We start from the raw sequence: 9,476 nt of genomic DNA on the forward strand, positions 1-9,476 counted from the left end.
AGACCTTTGGAGGTCACAATTTATATTTTCGAATAGATCTTCAAACCATGAACATATAGGTGAAAGCCATTTGCGAGTCCGGATTATAACGGTATAGTTATGAACATCTGAAGTTGTGTTTCTAAACTATAGATTTTGATTTTCTTTAAAACTCTCACTAGGTGGGAAGGGGAACAAATGAAAGGCTTGGTTTTTGGCCTAATCATTTAAGGGAGGAGGAGGACCAATCGGAAAAGGAAGGAAAGGAAACAGCCAATGAGGAGAGGAGGACGGAAGTTTCCCTTTCCGGTTGACCCGTGCAGCCCCAACAAAACCCGGTTTCAACTCGATTTGATTCCAGCCTCCTCCTGCAATTTTCCGTTGAAAACCCACCATTTACTACCTACAATCTCTTCCACTACCTCCCTTCTACCTTTCTCGCCCAAGATTGAAGGGTTTTAGGTCCAAAACCATGTAAAAATCGTGCGGGTGACCCATGGAGTTTTGACGACGACGCCGCCGTTCTGGTGAGTTTCACTACCCACCACCACCCTTAGTCAACTCCCATTGGACCCAGGAACAAGACCCAATAGGTTGTAGGGGCGTTGGAACACCAAAGAAGTCGAATTGAAGAACACCCACCTTAGGGTTCCCGACGGTTCGTGGCCAGTTTGGGGTGTTTTCCGGCCAAATTGGCCGCAGGTATAAAGTTTACTCTACTCATTGAGATCTTCATTCTTGTAATTTTTGGAAATAGTTGGATTTTTCAAGTTAGTCGGGGCGGCCGACCGCCACCCACGGCGGCGCGTGGCCAGGGAGCCGTCGATGTCACTCTTAGGCTAAATTAGATGCCTTGAGCTCAGTTTTGGTAATTGTATGACATAGGTTAATGGTTGGGACCTAAATTCTTTACGACACGTTAATTGGTAAAAGTGTGAATCGACGATCCGACCGTTGGATCGTCACCAAACTTTAACATATGTGATATGGTTATTACCTTGATTTCTTATATTGGTATCATCTGTGAATATGTCTTGGTTTTATAATGTGATTTCTATTGAAATGTGATTATATATATATATATATATATATATATATATATATATATTTAGCCATAGACCTATGTTTATTAAACATGATTTGGCTTGTGTACTGATGATGATCATGATATGTGATTTGACGTGCATATTCGAAAGGTGGTTGATTTGCATAGATGGTATGATATGATGAAATGTGAGTGACTTTAATATATGTGAATATGAAACGGTTTTATAATTATGTTTCCTATAAATTGTTAATTTTTGTATTTAGCCATCGATGTAGTTATATGAAGTGGGATTTGACGTGCATATTGGAAATATGGTTTGTTTTGTATGATTGGCTTAATTTAATGAAAGGTGAGGGCTAGTAATAGACCGTTAACCCATTGTCATGGGGTTTGTTGCTTCGAATCATGTGTCACCCCTCGTGTCATTATTTCATTCTTGTTTCGTTGAGTCTTTGTAACTTGAGTAACTTGATTCATGTGTTGTTTCATTGATTGGTTGTTATGCATTGTGCTCTACGATTCCGTTGAGTGATGGTTCTGAATCGTGTCTTGGTTCGGATTCCGTTGAGTGATGGTCAGAAATCCTTCCTACTCCACTCCGCAATTCCGTTGAGTGATGGCTCAGAATCGTATCCTGGTTTGGATTCCATTGAGTGATGGTTTGGAATCATATCCTGGTTTGGATTCTGTTGAGTAATGGTCTGGAATCCCTCTTACTTCGTGATTTTGTTAAGTGATGGTCCGTGACCGCATCCTTTTTGGGTTTCAGTGAGTTTGGATTGAGATAGCTTCAAAGATGTAGGCTTCAGCCGAACTGTGTCGCTCTAACCCTACTTTTCATTGTGTGTATGAGACTATGGTTGTGAGATATTGTGATTGTTTCGGACGAACTGTTAGATGTTTGGGTGACTCCCTCGAAGTTTTCAAAAGTTTGGTATTGATTTCTTATGAATGATTTATATTCAAGGTTTATAAATTGTGATTGATGGCTGGTTTTATTATTGTATCACATGTTTATATTATTGTCACTCACCCAAGCCTCGCAGCTTATCTGAATGCCTGATTTGCTAGTGCACCAATCCCATAATGTAGGCATTGACTTTACATATGACAAGTCTGGGTAGATTACGAGAAACCTCTTGATATTTTGGTTCCATTGAATGGTCTGGAACCTGATGTTGTTGGATTTCGTTGAGTGGTCCGAAATCCTTGCTCTTGTTCATTTCCTTAAGGTGATCTTAGAATCCTAAATTCGAGTGGATGAGAATTACCCATAATAGATATTGTGAATATAAATTAGAATTACCATGTTTATTACTCATAATCCAAGTGGTGATTATATAGAGTTCCTTGGTTAAATTTGTGAAATGTTTTGTTATCGCATTGCTTGATTAACATAATTAAATGCTAAGATTGTGCATCTTGATTCACGAATTGATTAATTGACGGGATTGTGGAATGACGTTGGATATGATTGTTGTTATTATGATTATTTTAGTTGATTAATATTTCTAGAGAATAGTATTGTGCTTTGTTAATTCTTTAATATGTTACATGCTATGAATTGTGATTTTATGTGGGAACGTGATGATTTATGTGATGGATGAAGTGGAAATATTATTTGTCTTGTGGGATTATTATGTTGGATATCATTGTTATTGTTATGACTAGACTTGTTGATAAATATGGCGAGAGAATATGATTGTTCTTCGTCGTATGTTCTTTGAAGGATTGCATGATATACATTGTGATATTTTGTTGGGATATAACGACTTATGTGATGAATGTTCGAGTGTAGTGAAGTAATGAACTACGAATAACTTGATCCTTATTTAGGGTACGTAGGCAGTCTAATGAGGATGTTAGATGCAGCCATAAAGTTTACGAGGAAATATTGCGCAGTTGGATCTTAAGTTATGTTTTGCCATATTATCCGGTGACTGGGTATGTTAAAGATACGGGTATTTGGTGACGTCACGTGTCGATCCTGGATGTATGTCGGGATCGAGGCATGATAGAAAGGAGGGGCAGGACGCCCAATCAGAAAGAGGAGAAAGAGAGAGTGACCAATAAGGGAAAGAAGAAAGGATGGGAAATAAGAGAGTGGATGCGCACCAGATCACCCTTGACTCGGTTCCTCCTTGCCGACTCGACCCAATTTCTACACACCTCGATGCCAATTCCGATGTTTTCACGGCTAATTAGCTGTCGCCACCACCTGCACACGACTCCATGACCCTTCTTCTTTAAGTTCTATCCCAAAGCCGATGGTTTTTGGTCTTGTTTTTCGTGGGGATGGCGCCAACGGCACAGTGGGGGGAGATCGGCGGAAATCGGCCATTTCTGAAGGTAAATCCTTCAACCAATACCACCATTAGCATTCCCTTGAGCTCAAGAACAATGCCCAATCATTGGTTCGAGCGTTGAAGTCGATTTAAGGACGAATCACAAAACATCCTTTATGGGGTTTCTGACGAGTTTTAGTGAAATTGAGGCTTTTTCTAGCAACATTGGCCTAAGTCACAGGTATGAAAAGTTGATCCACTCATCGAGATCTTCATTCCTGTAAAATTTGAGAAAATTTGAAGTTGTTGGATTTTCCAGCAAGTCGGGGCGGTTGACAGCCACGTGCGGTGGCGCGTGGAGGAAAAACCCAAGGTTCCTCGACATGCTGATTCTGAATCCACCATCTGTTTTCCAAAATTATAACATTTTAGTAGAATTTTACTAAAAGGTCCCTATTGTGTTTAGGCACGTTAGTGGGAAAGGATTACATCCCCGATAGTTCGAGCGGCTTTAGGCAATGGAAAAGCTAGTGAGTGGACCCCTTCTTAACCTATATATTTTTATAAATATTTACCTAGCATGCATGACATATTTCATGATTTGAGTGATTGATATTTTATGCTTTGCTTTATGGATTTCTATATTATGATTTATTTAATTTATGTTTTATAAAACGTTATAAACTATTTGTTTTACACTTAGAAAAGGTTTACGACTATTGCTTTTATGCCCTTTGAAATATTATGGAATGTGGTTTATGAGAATGATTTGAGTTGGATAGCTTTCATGGTTTTATACGATTTATGAGACGAGGTTTGAGCTTTTGAACTTCAAGTTTTGATGCGAGTTTTGAGACATGTTTTTAGTACTTACCTAGTGGGTTATCATACGACACATCAACACACCATGGGTATTATGTCTATGGCCATAGGACACGGATGATGGAGGAGTGAGATATGATATATTTATATACCCCCAGCTTCACCGCCAAAATCAGTGTCAAACAGCTTCATTAGCCACGGCTAGTGTCGGTGTGGATGTTATGCTATTGATTCAGCTTCACCTACGGTTGATGGACATGTTATTCAGCTTCACCTGCGGGTGATGTATAGATTATATAGCTTCACCTTCAGATGATAGACATGTACTGCCTTTAGGCGACTATGATACCCCTAGTTGAGTACATCACGAATATGATTTACAATGTTTCACAAATGTTCTACATTGCATGCTAGGGTTTTTCATAAAACCTATATGTAGTATTATATATATGTTTTCAAAACAAGGGGTTACTATGTTCAGAAATAAAATATTTTCCTATTATTAGTATTATTATTATAAACTCTGGTCCACTCACCTTTTCTGTTTTGCACCCTCTTCAGGATTTAGATTCGAGGCGCACGATCCCGGCTTCAGGACTGTACAACATAGGTATTCTCGAGTCTTCTCAGTACATGTATCATTTCTTTGTTCGTACCTTTTCATAATAATTCCTTCCATATTATTCTTAGTAGTTGTATGCTCTGAACACGATTCTGTATCAGTTTATATCTTTCTAATTAAATATTTTATCAGTTTGCATATTTTTAATGGCTTCGTCACCCTCAGGTGTCGACCAGCACATGCCTATCATGGTATTTGGGAATATCGGGGTTGGGCCGTGTCAAATATACTTCACATGCCCTTTTTATGTTGCTAGGAACATTGTTGTTTCCAAGCCTAGCAATTCTTTGACATCTTTATTTTTCGTCACTTCACACAACCAAGGTAGAAATTCAAGGATCCGAACATGGGCCAATTTCATTTGATATATATGATTGAATCCTATGTTGACATTCCAATAGAGAGAACAATTGAAAATTATTAAGATAATAAATAGCAAAAGAAAGTGACTTTGACACATCCTTTTAAAATTTTCACCCATCCCAATTTATATATGGGCATCAGATTGAATAAAAAAAACAGAATTAATGACCATAATTAAACAAGGGTCTGCAAGAGGCTATAATAAGAGGCTAAACAGAATTTGTGAAAATTAATTGCCAAAGAAAATCAATTCACAACGTAACGTACCCAAAAATTTATTGAAAGTCTTGCCAACTAGTCCACAAAATAAACTTGTACCTGCATTGAAATTCCAGATTGTCAGCAAAGTCTTCAATGAATATGTTACCAATTAGTTATATCATGTTTAAACCACGTAACATGGTACAAAAATATGATCTCCTTAGCATTCCTCAATATGGTACAAAATGGCGGTAAGTTTCTTTGCAAAATCAATAATGCTTACATAGCCTCCTTGTGCCTACACATTTATAATGTTGCTGGAGGTGAGTTTCTTTGAAATCAAAATCAACAACTCTAACCCACATATGAAAGGCCTAATAAGTGATGGATTGCCTTGGTGTTTAGGCATTCTTCTTCAACTCATTCACTTCCAAATTTAAACTCTCTTTCCCCTTAGTGTAGATTAGTGTACAATATCGACTTTAATGAAAAGATAAAAAAGGTCCCAAACTTCTAAATATTTCAGATAATTCCAAAACAAATGCAATAAGCAAACTTTAGTACCACTAAATTTGATAGCTTTGAATAATGTTCTAAAAGCCGCCAGTCAGACAGTGAGGCTTAGTTGGTTTTTTCTTGATTTAATTAAATTATTATATCTTGTAAATAAGTGTCTATGTGTAATACATAATTGTATTGGAAAACATAAATTGCACCATAAAATGATAGATAAATTATAAAGTACTATAACATATTGTGAACGTATGAAACAAGGATACAATGTGTTTATTCATGTAGCATCCCACATCGTCCAGGAGAGTGGATCATGTAAGCCTTATATGTATATTCTCATCTCTACCTAGCACGAGGTCTTTTAGGAGCTCACTGGCTTCGGGTTCCTATCGGAACTTTGAAGTTAAGCGAGTTCACGCGAGAGCAATCCCATGATGGGTGACCCACTGGGAAGTTCTCGTGTGAGTTCCCAGAAACAAAACCGTGAGGGCGTGGTCGGGGCCTAAAGCGGACAATATCGTGCTATGGCGGAGTCGAGCCCGGGATGAGGTGGGGACCCGAGCCAGGATGTGACAATTTGGTATCAGAGTCAATCCCTGACTAGAAGTGTGCCGACGAGGACGTCGGGCCTCTAAGGGGGTGGATTGTAACATCTCACATCGCTCAGGGGAGTGGATCTTGTAAGCCTTATATGTATATTCACATCTCTACCTAGCACGAGGCCTTTTGGAAGCTCATTGGCTTCGGGTTCCTATCGGAACTCTGAAGCTAAGCGAGTTCGTGCGAGAGTAATCCCATGATGGGTGATCCACTGGGAAGTTCTCGTGTAAGTTCCCAAAAACAAAACTGTGAGGGCGTGGTTGGGGCCCAAAGCAGACAATATCGTGCTATGGCGAAGTCGAGCTTGGGATGTGGTGGGGGCCCGGACTGGAATGTGATACTTCAAGTATTCAACAAGTTTCTTATAATTTATTAAAAACATAAAATGTAAAATAGAAGTTACCTAATTTTTATTTGGGAGAGAGTTGTAACCCAAAAACATTTTCTTAATAAAAAAAAAAGTTATAAGACTGCCTAACCCACCTAGACCCACCTAGGCTCGCCTAGGCAGGGGCTTATTAGGGCTATCAAAGCGGGCACCTAGACTTGTCTAGATGCTCTTTCTTATTTATTAAATGCCTAGACATTAATTTGGGTAGTGGTTGGTCATTTAGCGCCTAAGTTGAGTCTAAGCAGCCCTAGGCGAAGCTTTTGACAGTGTGGTGGGTGATCTTTTACCCCATCCCCATCAATTTTTTTTCTCATTTGTCCAGGGTTTGGATAGATTTATAAGTTTTTTTGTTAATTGATTTAGAAGTTTTAATCTTATTTTCTTGCGAAATAGTTTTTAATCTCAAATGATTAAGACAGAAGGAGGATTGGGAAATTGAAAGAGAAGAATTTGTTGATAGTATGAATTCCACGTTAGAGAAATAAGTGATCTTTTATGTGTTCATAAGTAGTTGAATTACTCATGATATTGCCAATTTATTTTCTGGTAAAACTTCAATTATATGTTCTAGTATTAAAGTAGGTTGCCTCACGTGCGTATGAAACCCAACAAACACACATACTCTATGTCACCCAATTTGTGTTATTCTTGTGTTGGGCTTGAAAATTTGTCAAGTCAGGGTAAGTGTTGAGAATATGAATATATCGATACTGATATCGGTTATCTTTGACGGAAGTTATGAAAATTGACAATGGAGTGCTTATATCTAAACTATATATTAATGAAACTCTCATTGTTAATCAAAATAGCATGAAAAGACATTTTTGTCTTATATTACAACAAAAAAGTTAAGGACAGTAATGTAATTTTACAAAATAAAATTTTGTTATTTTTTGTTCAAACCTAACATACAAATAATTTTATCATTCTTAAATTAATTAAAAAAACAAGAAACAAACCTCTCTCTCTTCTCACTTTCACATTCTCTCTCACTCACTTCCTCTCTGTTTCAATTAAACACAAAAATAAAAAATTTCACACACATTGCATGTGAATGTATACTAGTTTTATTATTAATTTAAGATAAAAAAACCCACTTTGTAGTACCCACGGTTCTCCTCTCCATCCATCACCCTTTCAATTTTTTATTCCCTTCGTTCTCTCCGTTTCATCACTCTCTTCCCTGTCTCTCATCGCTAAGTTTCTGATCTCTACTAATTAATAAAATATTTATTATCAATCAAAATTTTATAAAATTACTAGTTTAAGATTCTAATTAAATATGAATAAGAAATATGAAGCATAAACGTAATTTCACACAATCAAATTTTGCTATTTTTTTTTTCAAAATCTCACGTATATGTGATCCTAATATATATCTAAATTTTTTTTTACAAAAAAAAATTCCCACTCTCACATTCTCTATCCCTTCCCTCTTCTCTCCTTCTATTTCAAAAACAAAAATAAAAAAATTTCTAAAGCAAAACGTGTGCCACATGCTAGTTCTTATTACAGAAACCGGCCCCTCCCCTCGCTCGGCCTCTCTGCCACTCCCACGCCAGGTCCTCCGTCACTCTCTCTCCAGGTAGAATTCCTCTCTTTCTCTCTAGTTTTGTTTAATTTGGGATTTTATAGTTGTTTTGGTTGGATTTGATAAATTCGACGGCCAGAATTTTTCGATCGGAAGTTTTGACTCTCCGCCCCTAGTTCTCACCGAGCCACCATCAGGGTTTTTCCAAATAACCTCAGATATATATTTTTTTCTTTTCGATTTGAGTTCATATTTTTTGAGATCTGAACTGATCTCGCATGAGTCTTCATGGATTAAAGTTTTGAATTATTGTTTTTCTTTGTTGTTATTAATAATTGTCTCCGTGTGCAATTTTTATTAATTCATGTGATGGCTTGACGTTCTGCAGTGATGAGAATCTGTCTTCATTTTCGTTTTTCTTATGCTGATTAAAAACTACCGTTCCGTTGATTTGTGGTATTTATGCAAATATGGTTGAATAATCGATTTGGTCAGAGATGAAAGAAGAGTTTAATCAAGATGGAGTATATTCTGGAATTCTAGTCTTGGAGGAGTCGATTACAAAAAGCAAAGTTTATGTGGCCATTGATAGTTGCCGCCCAAGTCAGTGTCCCATTCTTCCTATTTCACACCAATGAGAAGGGTGTTCACTAGCTAGAATTCTACTTGCTTAAATTACGTTTTTGTTTGATATTTTGTATGAAAATGGCCATAAATCATTAAAAACAAATGATGAGTTACACATATATGAGTTAACTCATTATATATTTTGCCAGTTAGTACTGCAGTCTAATGATATTCTCCTTCATTTGTAAGTAACATGTTTTAGGTTCGATTCTCGTCAAAGACGAAGTTGAACCATATTATTAATTACCTATTGTGAGGTTTAGCCCACCCCCTCTCCCAGTAAATAATATCATCAACTCAAGGACATAATTGAAAGTTAATTGAGTGAGAAATATGATCAATGGGTTTATCTTGAAAACTAGGGATTTCTCATAAAATTAAAAATATGCTTGCGAATTGATTTATATATAGTTGTGGTGCCTTTATGAAACAACTTCTTAAACATTAACAAAAACAAATGGCACGTCTGTCATGTAACATACGTACCTGAGCAA

The sequence above is a fragment of a genome, unplaced genomic scaffold (genome assembly GCF_019419815.1).
Source record: "Pyrus x bretschneideri cultivar Hongxiangsu unplaced genomic scaffold, Pyrus_bretschneideri_v1 Contig15, whole genome shotgun sequence".
Taxonomy (NCBI): domain Eukaryota; kingdom Viridiplantae; phylum Streptophyta; class Magnoliopsida; order Rosales; family Rosaceae; genus Pyrus; species Pyrus x bretschneideri.